We start from the raw sequence: 16,678 nt of genomic DNA, 5'->3' as shown, positions 1-16,678 counted from the left end.
AATATAAACCTGCTATGGAAAAAAATCACAATATGGTCGAAATTGGTGTGCACTGGTCTTATAGTAAAAAATAAAAACCAAAAAGTAACATTATACTTGTTTATTTGTTACGATCTCTGGTGGCTTAAAAATTGTTCTCTCTGTGAGTTGATTTACCTTCTGGTCGAAAGACTTCTTTGCTAACAAGCTATACGGCGTTGTACAATATTTTCGCATGTAATCTGACCACTTGTAGAACAAATTGAGATTATTTTTTGTTTTAACAATTAATGTGTGGTTAGCAAAATTATTTTGTAAGACGAGAAAACTTCTGGTCGAGTGAATGTTATTTTTTTTTTTTTTGTGTTAGATTCCATTTGTGATATCTTTAATAATGTTTATTCTAGATTCTTATTAAAACGTTTCGTCGTGATGAATTGTATCTGACCGTCTCGATGTAACGAACGCAACACATACATTAGTCTATATAGTAAACAATCCTAGTAAATATGAAATAATAATCTGCTGTCATCCGTAGGAGTATAAAAATATAAAACATTGCTCCAAACAATTAAACCTGTTTTGGAATCGTTTTTTGTCCACAATGCGTTGTACCGATTACAATCTAAGCAAATACGTGACAAGATTATTACAACGTAATTTCTCACCACATTTCGGGTCTCGCGACACCGCCACAATTATACCTCGCGTACTTACTGCGTCCATAAACAATGAACCTTGCAGTTTACACAAATATACTGTGTATAGTAGTCATGTATAGTAGTAAATTTTATTCGGAGTACGTAGTAAGTATAATTACAATAAAAAAAAACAACAATAATGTGATTTCACTCATTATTTAAACTATGGAAATAATAACACGCGTACGAATCGGCCAGGAGAAAAATCGAACGTAATCTCCCTAACAGTTTATAATATAAAAATTGTTATCTGTTCGGGAACTGGTTAGAAGTATTTCAGTCGACTTGTTTTGGTTCCCTTAGGAGTAGTGCATTATAGGCTAAATAACGTGTGAATAAATTTTTTTGTGATCATATTGAAAAATTCTTCTTGCGATCCATTCAAAATTAATAACAGCTAAAGATACAATATTATAAAATATTTTATTTCATTTGGAAATTAGCCATAAAAAAACGAGTTAATATTATGTAAATACACTTATTCTGTTGTATAATATATTAGTGAACGTTTGTGGTCGTGCCTATTCTTTATCCACAGTAGTATTGTTAAACTTCCAATACTTCTATACAGTCCTATTTATTGCTTTGTTATGGCACACGCTGCTGGGGCCGCACCCGTCATTGCTAAATCGCGATAACCTCCAAGTCTAAATCTAAATGTTGATGTTTTCCATAATTTCGAAAAGTACGCTTCATACAAACAAAAACTAAAAAATCAGTCCTATACTCATTGTTACTGTGTAGTCAATACTGTTGACTTAAAAGGTAGATTAAGTGGCGGGCAATATTGTTTATCGTTTAGAGTACATAAGAAAAAATTTAAAGAGCTGTTTGAAAAACGATTAGCTTAGTTAGGAATGTACAAAAAAAAATCTGGATGTGAATTGTTTCAATTGACGTTTACGTGAATGTTTAAACACCAGTTGAACGGTAAAAATCGCCATTTAACTCAGTATGTTTATTTCAATATCAGAACGTTGTAACAACCGTTAAATAGTATTTATTTTTTTAGTTATAATTCAATTTTATTTCGACAAGTGTTTATATACAAAGTTATTTTCTGTTTTAAGCCATCGAGTAAGACTAAAAAGTGTTGTACGACTATTTCATCGGATGCACGTTGGTTCTCAGGGCATCACTTGGGTTGAGGACAATCGCGATTCCGCCACACGCATTGGGTATCGTTATTTAAATATCATGTGTTACGCCGTATGTTAGGGATACTATTTTTCGTTCACACGATTCCAATTATTATATGGAAGCGAACAACCAGAAATCATGCGTTAAACTAACTAAAAACGGGCGTGTATACTATTTTGGTTGTTTTTTTTAAGCTCATTGTACTTAAACACAAGAGGAAGACCGTTATGCTTTCTTTTATTCGATGTGTTCCGGCTTACCCGATGACATCCTCCTCGATCTTCCAACAGACGTGGAAATAGTGTACAGACATTTGGGTCTTTATTACTTTCATAACACGCCTATAAGAATAATACGATGTATTCCGGTTGATTATCTGTCGCGGTTTCCGTTATCAGGTTCCTTCCGCCCTGTCGAAAATCTTCGCATGATCTAACGGATCTCGTTTTAAATAATGTACCTACGACATTTTATACCCCATACGACACGTGCAGTTCTTAGACCCTATTAATTACCCGACTAGAACGATCCGGAAATCTCACTTTAATGTTGTCGTGAATGGTTTCTCACAGTGCTACGTGAAAGGGACGTCGTCATTAGCATCAACTGCAAAAACCTGTAATGGGGCAACATGAGAAACGTCAGCAAAACTGACACTCGCAATACCGTTTTTGGAACGGACAAATGTTTAAAATGTCATTTTAGATTTTAGTTTACGTTTCATTTGGGTTCGAGTTTTATGTATATCGAGATTGTACGGTCACTATTCGATCAACGTCGTCCTAGCAATGAATTCATTCACTAAATGCTATTTGTAGATATGTGAATGTGCTGTGGGTCCAAACGACCAACGAACAGTATCCCCCACAACCCCGTGGAATGTGTGTATGTGTGTCCATTGTTCACTGTCGGTACATCGGCCAACGACCGACTCCAAATCGTTAGAGGACCGTACGACTTTCACATCTATCTTTTTATTGTCAAGGCCACCACCACTTTAAACTGGCGACATAATAAAACAATCTCGTGTCAAGTTAATCCGTTGTTATCTTATTTTACTGACAGAAGATTGTATTTGCCAAGTCCACGATAGACAGAGTGTACTTTTTTTTTTTATTCGTATATCTGGTTAGGTAAAACGACCGGTATTCGCGGTTACCACCAACCTATGACACGTGAGACTTCTTATTATCTCGGAAAAACGAGGATCTCTTAACATCACACACGTCGTCGGCGGATCGAAGAAGAGCCGTAGAAGCGGCCGGCAAAGCCATTGTCAAGGGAAGTCAGCGGAGCGTGTTCTCCACCGCCGTCTCCTTACGACCACCGAAGCAACGTTGCCAAGTCTCTCACGGCGCGTATAATTTTCAACAGGTAGTCTGCCGCCGCCTCATGGGCTGCTACCGTGTATGTCTGTTTGTATATTACGGTTATATATATACATACATATAAAAACTCATAATGCTCCCGCCCGAAATTCCATTACACCACAGCCGTCGTATGTTATAATTGTGCATATAATATACGTATACGCATAGTGGACATACCTAACCCCATTCGTTGTATGTAATGAAGCCGACTGATATCGTACACACTTCTTACTTTTATCTAACAGTTATATATTTTTTATCTACAGTGATTGATCAAAAACGTAAAAAAACATTAAATAGTTCGATTACAGTTATTTGACCGAGTTGATTTTTAACTAATTTATATTGTTTTTACATCAGTCTAATTTTCATGTGATTCACCATGAACAGCGTTATATTATTTTTTTAGTGATATTAGTAGTCAAATGTACTACATTGAAGTATCTGTTCACGCGAGTCTCATTTATAATCCAGATGTTTTGTCTAACCAAACGCGACGACGATACTATTAATTGATTCGTTGAACCCCAAATTTTTTTACAAGGTTGGTTATTTATGGTTTTTGAATATTTCAAATTCATTTATTAGAACGTAACAGTAAACTATTTTAGATAAATATTACAATTAGGATCATATTCGAGTATCATGACTTGGGTAAAAAAATGATTTAACATCACCATTTTTAAACAATAAAAAAACATACAAATTTTGTATAAAGTTAATATTATGTATAATTTTTTTATTTTCATATCCAAAAAAATACCAGAAACAATAACTAATTGACGTTTACGATCAAGTTACTATTTCTTCGTTTATAAACCTCATTGAAATTTATTTTGATCTTACTTTACATACTTTGCCAAAACCATGTCAATATTTTGATAGCGATTTGTTTCAGGATGGGCATGGCCAATTAGCAAACGGCGAAGTAATGAATAGTTGCAATTGTAACGCAGTATTTTCTTGTACGTACAGTGTTTTCTAGACCTTATGTGTGCGCGCGCGCAATTGTTACGAGGTTAATAACTGGGCTAGGTCGGTCAACCATCAGCAGTTAGTATCCGCCGCGTTGGATGGTCATTTTGTAACAATAATGATTGTATTATTTGTTTGTTATTTTTCTATGGTACATGTTATCTTACCCTCTGCCTCCCTCTACACTAGTTTTTTTATTTTATCCTTAAGAATAATTATCGGATTGTACATAATTATTGTGTGGACGATCATCCAAAATTCAGTAGACCACTACCGACTGACGATAAATATCACTCGACCACCGTCCTATGCGGTCTATAAATGATGGTCTCTCTACATCATAAATACAGAGTTAGGTGCTCCTTCATTAAAAAAAATACGTATACGGTTGGTGATTTGTCGTGTGCATTTATTTTAAATCATATAAATTTAATTGCTACAAATTTATCTTTTGGTTTATTATAATATTAATAATGGAAACTATAATATTACCTAAGAATTTAAAAGTTTTCAGATGCGCAGCAATTATTGAAAAATTTGTCTATTATTTATATAATATAAATAATTGAAAATATTTTTCATTGCCACCTGAACATCATTATACCATATATGTTTTGTAACTTGGAGTCATAATTTGTTTTTGTTTGACTGAATAATATAAGAAGTTACTTGGTTACGCATCTGCCATGAAAATGATTAGTACACTCATTTAGGCGATCCAAAAAACATGTGTATTATTACCNATCATAATTTGTTTTTGTGTTTGACTGAATAATACAAGAAGTTACTTGGTTACGCATCTGCCATGAAAATGATTAGTACACTCATTTAGGCGATCCAAAAAACATGTGTATTATTACCGAAATCGGTAGTTTTCAACGCGTCATGAGCTGAATAGTTCGGAATATTTTTTCTTGTTTCGTCGTCGTACTGCCCCCAAATATGATATTCATATGGCCGTGAAGTGAAACCAATTAAATTCTCACGGACCGCCTCCTGTCGGTCTAGCACATGCACTCCAAACTGACGTATCCAATACTGCCGACAGAAGTTCATCGAGGACTAGTGAGCTCCTCGAGGAAACCGCCACCACCACACGTTTTGACGGCTCGTTAACGTTTCCTGTAAAACGATGGTCAAACAGAGGATGACATTCGGACGTGTTGTGCAATGGCGATGCACCTGCGAAGCGATTGTCATTTCCAGTATTGCAACTTGTGGTGTACTTTAGTGAACAGTATCGGGCGCGGATAGATTTCGTTCCTAGTCCCTCAGTCCCTAAGGCCGCGCAGCGTTTAGTATTTTTTTTTTTTCTAAGCCGTCATGTCTGTTGTCGGGGAAAGTATGCCTATAAACCACAGTGGCAGCAGCGTACGGCGAGGGGTCGTCGACATAAAACGAGTATACTTAAGATTGGCGACCGGTTTTGTTTGGCGGTTGACCATTTAGAGAATCGAAACTCGCGGAAACGCGCTCAACGTCAGCAAACTCACTGCCGCCGATGTTTGAAAAAAAGGTTGAAAAAAGTCAGCGATAGTTGTTTGAGTCTAAATAAATAAATAAAAAAATAACCACAACAATACCAACTAACCACTCGGTTCTCCTTTCTCCGAAGCGTGTCTTTGCAATAGCCGCGGACGCCAAAAAGCACATTAAGCAGATAAAACGATAACCATTAGCGCAGATAGATTTTTTACTTTATATTGCGGCACGTGTGACTGCATTATGCTGCCGACGTACGCGTTCAAAACAAAACTGTGGAACAATATTTTCGGGTAATAACTACACTTCTTAGAAATGCTTATTGGGAATTAAATTTCATTATTCGAGTATACAATAAAAATAAACTGGGTAGGTAGTGACCGACATATTGGTAATGTAAATCTGTGCACTGTCGATGAATTATTATTTTTTGTTTTGTGTACAGTGTAGTGTTAGTCCGAAATCTCGCAATTGTGTCCTCATCATGTATAAACAACAATATACAACGATATCGATAGACAAAAAACTTAAACACAAATATAAATGGCATTTGAACATTTGCCAAATCGTCAACCAGTCGACAGCACAACGTGCCTGTGGTCCGTATATTGGATACCAGTATACAAATCCCTTGAACAACTAAACAGTTAGCAAGTAAAAAAAGATAAGAAAAGAAAAAAATATACGCAATGCCGAGTTCAACATATGGTCCTCTTGAATTATATTTTTTTAACAGTTTGTTCGCCATTCTTTTTAAAGGTCACTGTTAACAAAAACCCCACAGTTTCGTTTCAAATAAATCTACTCCTGCAATGCCTGTTATCGCTTCTCTTTTTTCGTGGGAAAATTGTGGTATGTCTAATAGACTGTTTATCAATTGTCAGTTTGCGTGCAGCATAGTTTTTTAGACGGTCCTTCAGTCGCACACGTCTGCGACCAGCGTAGGTGTGCGATCGTTTCCAAGATAATTGCTCTGTACGATTCAATTATGATTATAACTTGCTGTACACACGTATAGTATACCTACCGCGAGCTCAACATCAGATCAACTGTCCGAAAGTTCCCACAGGAATATTCGCCTTAAATGTACATTATTTTACGTAGATTACTTCGAAATTGAACCCATCAATTCTAATGCGTTATTTTTATTACACTTAAAAACTATGTAACTAGTGCTTTAATGCGTACAAAAAATAATCATCTCATAATTTCCCAACAAGTACAACGTATAAAACCAATCGACTGAAAGACTGTTTTTATGGTCATAAAACCTAATTATCTTTTACTTGTAGTTACATTCGCAGTCAAATATTTTCTCAGCTCGGTGAAAATCATGATTTCGACGTTTTTGATGTAATTTACCTTTTGCCATATAACATCTCCTCATGCGTCATGGTTGATATTTGTATTGTTATTATTATATTTACTTTTAAAGTGATACTATAAGCTAGTCGACTACGTGTTCTCGATTGTAATTCTTAACTGGATTTAACGATATTATGGTACAAACAAACCGTTGTCAAAAGTAAATAGAAAATTATCTTACAACTTAAGCTTAGTCAGAGATTATTTTCCTAACGATCAGGGCTTAAAATAAAGAGAACGCAAAAGGAATAGACCTCCTGATTTTACAATTTTAATCAATTATTCCTTTTAATATTTATTCTAATAATAAATAATTATATTTCTGGAATGCTCAAAATGATTGATGTGTAAAATTTCTCTCTTAAATTTCTTTTTTTATCATTTTGAACATTTCTATTAATGTTAGACTAATTAATACAGTGAATCACGTCCTGACCGCACAATGATTTTATGAAAATCAATTTAATTTTTGTTTTAAAAAGTTTATGGGTATAATTTTTTATGTAAGACCTTCGTTGATTGTCACTCTTATTCGTATACGTACCTTATTTTTCCGTGGGTGAACAATAATAATAATAATTAACAATAAAAAATGTCACATATATAACTTAAATATATTGTTACTGTTGTGTAGTTGTTTTTAGCTATCTCGACAATAACACTGTATTAATTCTTACTTACATCGTTAAATTTTATGCTATTCTCATTATTATCTGTATATTTTTTATTATCTATGTTTTTGCATTCATACAGATTATTCGTAAATACAATTGTTATTCAACTCTTAGCATAATTAAAATTTTCTAACAATCCACTTACAAATGATACCGAAAGAACATATTAAAATTACATTTTTCTTGAGAGTACATTTGATTTATACCCTTTAAGAAAAAATAAATGCAACTCAACAAGCATACATAGAGATCTAATTAATTTAAAAATAAAAATTTCTGCTTAATTTTACATTTCTTTACGTTTTGTTATTTATTTAATTACATTTTTCAATTAATTTATCTTTTCTAAAGAAATCTGGAATTTCATATTTAGAATAAACTTGTTCAAAAAATTTGGTTGATAACACTACTCCTATTAGACATGTATAGGCAGCTACTTGTACATTTCTGTATACTACTTGCGTACATAGACGCAAGGAGTTCGTTTAGTTCGAATCACTATTAATAAAATAAAATAAATTTATCTATTAAGTTGGTTATTTTACAACTTTTTTTCTAAACATTTTCCGCCACTTTAATACTAAATAGGTATTATTAAATTATCCTAATGATCTTATTGCATTATTTGTTATTGAAATAAAAATATATTATGTAATATTGACAAAATTTTCCCGTTAAAATTTTTTATGTTAACGTTTATTAAAGAATACGTCGTAAGAAGTATTTTAAATTCCTATTGATGATAATGCAAATATTGAAAGTAACACTACTCGATAAACAAACAGGATTTCAATAATGTATAATAATAATACTTTGAATGTTCAATTCTTGTATGTGTGAAACAAGGATTTACTAATCATCCGATGACGCAACAAAATAGCACGTTATTAACAATAACACAATTAAGTGTTGTAAATAGAGTTGAAAAAATATTCATGCTTGAACAAAATTAATTCAAAATATTATACTTTGATTAATTTCAACACAGATTATAATATAATACAAACATGTTTGGGAATTTGGAAAAATGAAAATTTTCATTTTTGAAAATGAATTATTTTTCAGAGTCTATAAACTCTTGATGTGTATCATTTTACTATAATATACCAGCTAATATTTTTATTAAAAATCCACGTGTTTTTAAGATTTCATGTGGGTCTTTTAAATAAATATCCCTCATGATTATCAAAAGAGATATTATTACTATATCATTTTTCTTAGCCCTCATTTTTCTTAACAGTTATGGCGCCTTATTATATATACAGGGTGATCCCATTATCACGAACCACTTAATTAATCAATAAATAAACATAATATTGACAATTTTTTTTTACTTTCTTTTAGGTACATTTTGTTTACTAATTTTATAAATCATGAAATATTTTTTATGGTAATCTATTATACCTTAAAAAGGTGAAAACTTTATATTTTCAAATGACCATATACATAATTAACTAGTTTATTTTATAATAATTATAAAAATTAATATTTTTATACCTATGCGAGAGAAAGAATGCGGCCTAAAAAAGACTAGTGATAAAAATAAAAACACCTTCATTGTATATTTTAAAATGTTAATAACTTCCTATATACTTGTATTATCGACTCATCGTGCTATTAATTAGAACATTAGCGATTATATAAACTATAGTTAATTTTTTTACCATGTGTTAACATCAATAAACGCTACTAGTTCATAGAAATACGATAAAATGTGTATCATGTTATGAACCCTAAGCATTTATCAATAAACAACCCAACAAAGATGTTGTTTTTTAAAAATAAATACCTTTTTTAGCTTCGATGCGAAGCTGAGAAGGTATTGGTTTTACTATGATGTGTTTTTTTTTTTGTGTCTGTTACCACTTTTTCTCAGCTCTCACCGAACGGATTTCTTTCAACGATACGTCAAAAGATCACAAATCGTATCTAGTCGAAGACATTACCCTTCAAAATTGAAAAAATTTCCCTCGTTCCCCGTAAATGGGGGAAACCTCCAAAAAAATTACAAATTTAAAAATCGCTAATTTTCGAAATTTTTTCAATTTTTTTTACTAAAAACTGCCGTAACTTTTTCAAAAATGAACATATCAATATAATTTTTTTTTATATAGATGCTTGATGTCTTTACCTATCATTTGGTATATTTTTTTTGTAAATCTGACACTTAACCTGCCCACAGGGGGGGATTTAAAATGACAACTTTTTCACAAAAAATTTACTTTTTCAACATAACTTTTGAAAATGTTCCGGAAGGTCTGACACTTTTATATATATCTTAAATTAAAGCTAATGTAATATACTTTCATTTGAAAAAAAAAAATTTGACCTCTGGACTTTTCTTCACGGCGAAAATGGCTACTGAATGCTATTTTAGTGTGAAAATTCTCGATTTTATTATTTATATTATATTATCTTTATAATGCTATAACTTATTGAAAAGTTTATGGATCCACACAATTTTTTTATGAGAACAAATATTTTTTAATAAACCCTTTTTCATTCGACATACTTTATCTTAATCGAGATATTAATAAGGAACCAGCAGATCAAGTAGCTTTTGGAATAAAACACCAATTTTTTTAAAATTAAACACTATCTAAAGATTTGCATCGAAGCGTTTATTTTTGATAGTGATTTTAATCACTGTCAGATATCATTATACTTGATCCATCTATGCCACTTCACCACTGTGCCACAAACCTCCTGTGCTGGGTTTTTTTTTATAATTCGCCCCTAAACAGCGTAACTCTCTAAAAATCAAATAATATAAAACGAACTTTTTTTTAATTGAATCAATCTGATGGTATTAAAAAAATTTGGGTTGCTATTTAACAATCGAAAGTTGATACGATTTTAGAGAATGAAGAATGGTAGTAGACAAATAATTTTTCGTGTAGAGCAGCTCTTCAAAGAACCATTATTGTTAAAAAATAAAATAACTCTCTATGTATAAGATAATTTATTACTATGGACGTAAGTTTTGTCATCTGTGATTTTGATCCATTTGTTTGTTTTCAACAAACCTAATAAATATTTGAATAAATAATTTATACTTGATATAATTTATACAAACATTTAAATATATTGTATATTGTAGTTTACTAAAAAACATTACTGTTTGAGCCCCTTTATATATAAAATTCTCTAGAAATATTTAATTATTCATACTTTATTAATAAGATACATTTCTGAATAAGTAAATTAGATTAAGATTTTTATCTATGCATTCGTAATTGTTTTGTATTATTATCATTTTTATTTTTAATACTACCTTTTAAATTCGATTTGGTAGTATACTAGTAGTTATCTCTTACATAACTTTTAATTTAACAGCTAACTTCTAGTTTTCCTTGACTGTCGCTATCAGTATTGTTCTTTAAAGCTGTAAATAAATATCACTTTTCTACTTATTTCAATGTTACAGCCTATCATGTTGTAAGTATCAACCTATAATGAATGAATACCTTTGACTGGATATTATCTCTTTTTATTATAACAAATTAAAAATATAATATATATAATCTTAATTGCTTTAATTATTATGATTATTACAATAAACATATGTTTATAAATTCGATCATTTGGTATATAAAAGGTTATAAGATTCTTGAATTTTCATATTTTTGTCATTTATATACTACTATTAGATTCTTGTTTCTGTATAATACTGTGAGTATTATACTGATTGTATATGAATATATCGAGGGAATTTAGGAGTTTGTATAGGCATCTTATTAAACATATGTTCTTTCAAGATCGATAGATCGCGCCATCTCAACCATGTCGTTCTAACACATCGCATCATCTTACCCCAGCATCGTGTACCGAATAGCCGCTAGTTCAGTAGCCCCAAGTTCATAAAGGAGAAAATGCTATTATCTAGCGAACACAACAGGTTTCAACCGCCACAACACGCAGTCTGCCCCTCTACCAGCTGACTACCGTGGCGGTCAACGCACACGCTCTCAGGTATTCGAGAAAGAGCAAGTGTCGTATACAGGTAGGAAGCGACGAGAGGGTGGGGACCCAACGTATACCAATCGCCAAACATAATACACTATATGTGGATTTTATTTTTTTATGTAGTCAATGCTCCCTCCAAATTGCATTGTACAGCCTCGTCGCAATAATACAGAGTGTTCGAAGAAACTGAATTTTAAACAAATATTAATTACCCATTAGGCGCATATTATGTAAAATTGACTCTGCAGAATCGTTTCAACTCTCGCAACATTTGATTCCAATAGAAATAGAATACGTTAATTACACTGGAATTCGAGAAGGTGCGCAGGTAATACTCATTCGCTTAAAATAAACATTTGAGTCATTGGCCAAATGGATAGGTCTGACACATCTAAGGCGTGACGGAAGAAACGTGTGCAATCGAGGAAACATCATACTATTTGTAATATAAGCGTCCTGTATAGAATGATCTAGAGACGACACGTTCAGTTCTATATCTATTGGAAACTGTTTATCGAAAAACACGTTACGCATGCGCGTTAGATGCACATTCCTACAACCTTTTCACATTTACTATTGTATTTACTTCACTGCCGCATTGAAAATTTGCACTAGCTAATGGAGTCGACTATCAATTTTTTAAATATTAGCAAAGCGCTTTTTTCTCTATTGAATTTCATATATACTAATTACTTAAGGATGGAGACAAGAGACACCAATTTTAAGATTATTGTGTTTGTTCAAATTGACAAACATTTTACAATATCTATGATGCAACATAATGTAAAAAGTAGTACTAGTGTTGATTGGAAAATAGACAATGAGCTTGTTGTTTGAAGTATTTCGACAAAAAAAATATAATAAGGAATTTTAAATTACACGTATGCGTTTCTAAGCAACGTAAACAAGCATTGTATTTGGTATGAGGTTTTCCTAAATAATAGTTACCATTAAGTTGACAAATAAATAAAATTGACAAATTAGGTTTAACAATACTTCATAATAGGTTTGGATGATATTTGTTTAATTTATCGAATCATTAGCTATTGCGATTGTGTTCATTATTATTTTCTAACTTAGTAATCTAATCTCAAGTTTTTAGTTGTATTTTAACAGTTCTAACTTTTATTGTCTTAAAAAATATGCTACGGTATATCGTTCGTTATTGAACATCGTACAACAGATATATTTTTAAAGGTAGCCTATTATATAGTTATAGATTTCAAATCATGAACAATTCAAATACATCTATGTTATATACTAGGAAATTTAAAAAGACATAGACTAACAATACAACTTGAAAACCTATACATTTCTCACACGTCAACCGATTCGATATGTTTATAATAATATGTGTTGGGATTTATTATAACTGACAACTAAGCGAACACGACTAAGAATTCTTTGTGTTTCAACGTATCACACGTTATAATTATTATTATCCTTTGTAGATACACAGTAATACAATCGACAGTAATGATAAAACGATATTGCGTTCCAAATCATATAGTTCATTATTAACTACACTACTATTAACTTGTGTGTATAGTCTTTCGTCAAGTACATGCATATACAAATAGTACTTATAATGATAAATTTTCGAAATTTTCATCGTTTTATTACTATAAAGTGTTCAGTGGAGAAAAAAGTCAGCTAATAATTTGCAAGGCGAAATTCTTAGAAATTTCAGTTTGTATTTACAACCAATTTGCACGTGTGTCTGATGGTGTTGGTCATTAAATTATAATAATAAAATATAACTGTTAACTATAAAAAATAAAAAAGTGTTTATGATATTGTTTACAACTATAAGATTTTTAAATTATAGATACTTATTGCCCGTGTTTGATAACCGAGGTTCTTTATATAGTTCAATCCCAAATCTGTTAAACTAATTTTTAGTCTTAAGTCTTCAATCGAAGTAGAATACGTTTTTGTGATTGAGATGTGAAAATTTTAAATCAATGAGTAATAATTTTAATGCAAAAAAACAACACAGTGCTGACTCGACATATCTGGGACAAGTATAAATGATATCTGATGATTAAAATCACTATCAAGAAACGCTCGACACAAAACTGAAGATAGTGTTTGAATATTAAAAAGTAAAAAAGTCGTTTGGACATTTTTTTTTAAACTTGTAGTTTGTAACACAAATATTAATTTCATATGCTTAAAGGACAAAGTAATTCTTTTACTTCTTTAAATTTGAAAAATTGTTTGATTCAAAGAAATGTGATTCTGAATTATTGATAAACCTTTCATAATTCAATAACCTATGTTCAAATAATTTTTTTAAATACTTAACTGCATTTTTTTTTTTGCTCAAGAATTCAAACAGATATGTATAATATTTGCATATTTGATTAACTGTTGTTAAGTGGACAATTATTATATATTTCAAACATTTATAGTTGAAATCAGCGGTGTTAATAAACTATGTGAAGTACATTCTACTTTACGAAATTTTTATATTTGCAATCAAATTGTACTAAAAAAATTGGAATAATATTTATTTAAACCCTCCATAAAAATGAATACATTATTAAAATTTTTTTTTTTCATAATTACCGACTTATTTTTTATGTGTCATATAATTAAACGTAAGAGACAATATTTTTAGAGCAATGAAAATTTTGCATACTTTATTATGCAAACATACAATAGATTAATTATGAAATTAATTGTTATTGTATGATTTTAATCATACGGTTATCATTATTAATTATAAAAAAAAGTCTAGATGATATGTAAGATCACTGTTAGTGTACAAAAATTAATCATTCAGTGCCAAGTTTTTAAATTGTAAGACGTTAGGCCACACAGTAGTTTACTCTGACTTAAAAAAATTTTACATGGATTATTGGATCTAACAGCCCAGACTATTATGTATTCGATATGTTAAATGGTCATAAAACTGCACAAATTATATGAATTAATTTTACATAATAGGATATTAAGTAAATGTAAATAATGTCATAAAGTCCCCAAACAAACGCATTTGCCATAAATAGGAATCTAATTGCGTTTAAGACTATAAATAGATGATTGTGCTATGACATTTTGGGCATTGCAAGAAAAACAATTTTTTATATATAAATTTATCGTTTTTGATAATAACGTTATTCGTAGTAAACAGAAGATAACATAATGTGTCATTGATAATTTTATATGAAAAAATCAGCTTATTTATTTGATAAACGGCTCAAGCTTGTTTAACAAAGGATATTTTCGGTGCACCGTATCAGTTTACTGGATGTCAAAATGGAAATGTGGGTGATTTTTTCTTTGCGTTTTTTCATTCGTTTAGTTAAAACAATAAAACTGTTGACAATGATAAATAACTTAAAAAAAGAACATTTTTTCCCTCGGTAGATTGGATGCGGGTCTTACCATCTCACACTTTGTAAATATGATAATCATGACTGTTTTCAAACTAAATAAAGATAAATTTTTTTTCGTCAGGTCAATCCACTCCGTATAATATTCTACTTTAATAACATTTAATAATCATTAATGGCGGCATGTAGCTTAAATAAAAAAAGTTATTATTTAACTATTGGCAATTCCAATGATAACCTGTAATGCGGTCATTGCCTATTTTTTGTGTTATTTTGTTTTTGACACATCAATCTTAGCCTCGCCCGACATTCAATTGCTTTACTGGGAATGATAAATAAAAGCTTTACCACATGACAAGAATTTTATTTTATACACATGATTGGTGACCTCCCTTTTATATTGTGTAATTCTTTTGAATTAAAACAACATAAGATTCTATAATTGATTTTTAGTCATTATTGAATTGTCAGTACGTTATAATGGATTATCTAATTTATTTTTATTTTTATTTTCAGGTAAGATATGAATTTTTATGAAAACAATTTAGTCCTAAGTCCCCCGGATCTCATTGCAATTGTTGCGGTTTATACACGACTTGTGTTATTGGCAAGGCTTTTATTTTATGAAAACTATCTTGGGCATCAGTTATAGAAACGTCGTCCTTCATCACTGCTACCAGGTAAACGTATTGTTTTCATTTATATGCATTCCAAGTGCAATTAAAGTAAAATTATTTCCTCGTTATTTTTCTTGCTCTCTCGAACAGGATTAAGTATTTAAAACCTACTTGGCAAGGGCGCACAGTTCATACATCAAACATATGATAAAAATAAAAACTGATCGTTTTGTGGGCGGTTCAAGAATTCGTGCCTATATTATATCTGCAGATTGGAGCACGAGTTGGGAAAATTCAACGTCCTCTGCGCTAGAACTTACTCCGGCCGTAGAAACAACACATACACGCGTTACAAGCATTACCCGCGTCTGACCCGTAACTCGTTTAATCCGATTAGCATCTAATTAAAAACTATAAACACATACATGTATGCACGTCAATTATATCAGTTATTGATATTACATTATGTGCCGACAACGGTCTCGCGGCGCATATTATAATGGCGTCGACACGGTGAACGCAGGAATGCTGCTGACTATATAGTACTGTAAATATAGTATTGTGTATAGAGAACAGATGAAGTCGCATTCTTCAGCAGACCTCATTATTAAACGTTTCGGCAGATTAAAACGCTGAACGTTTTAAATAATCATCTATCGTCGTCTTGTACGTGTCCGCTGGACGACGAGAAATAACATCTCGGTTAATTACTGAAGTTAACACGTATATCCTAGACGATAGTTTTGAATCTGGTTGTATAAATTATTGACTCTACAGTATCGCTGATATTTTGTTGAGTGAGAAAAAAAAAATTTCTTAGCCTGTTGTTGGAAATTGTAAATAAATGTAGTTTTCTTGAACCTCTAAATGTTATTTGTCGATTTCTATAGGATCTACGCACGTTTATTTTTTCAAAGTTCTGTGCTCTGAATTAACATTGTCTGTACAATATGTATAATTAACGCATCTCCAATAGTTCAATATCTCTTTTTCATCGATAATTATTCCAAAACGTAACCGCCGAAATAAATTCCTCTAAATATGTTAACATCTGTTTTTTTTATTAGA

General features: G+C 31.2%; 1 protein-coding gene across 2 annotated transcripts in view; it reads left to right on the top strand.

Moving 5' to 3' along the window:
• The window catches only part of LOC126894459 (epidermal growth factor receptor), a 57,435-nt gene that overhangs the window by 13,893 nt on the left and 26,864 nt on the right, over positions 1-16,678 (top strand). Inside the window, exon 1 of one of the 2 annotated variants that reach the window (XM_050665495.1) lies at positions 15,546-15,673. The exons of the other annotated variant lie outside the window; for it this stretch is intronic. The gene's annotated coding sequence lies outside the window, so the exon portion shown is untranslated. Of the gene's footprint in view, positions 1-15,545; positions 15,674-16,678 lie in introns of those variants that run through there. 2 annotated transcript variants of the gene reach the window in all.

Source organism: Daktulosphaira vitifoliae, unplaced genomic scaffold (genome assembly GCF_025091365.1).
Source record: "Daktulosphaira vitifoliae isolate Bord-2020 unplaced genomic scaffold, ASM2509136v1 Scaffold_1, whole genome shotgun sequence".
NCBI lineage: Eukaryota > Metazoa > Arthropoda > Insecta > Hemiptera > Phylloxeridae > Daktulosphaira > Daktulosphaira vitifoliae.
This window is presented reverse-complemented; position numbering and strand designations above follow the sequence as displayed.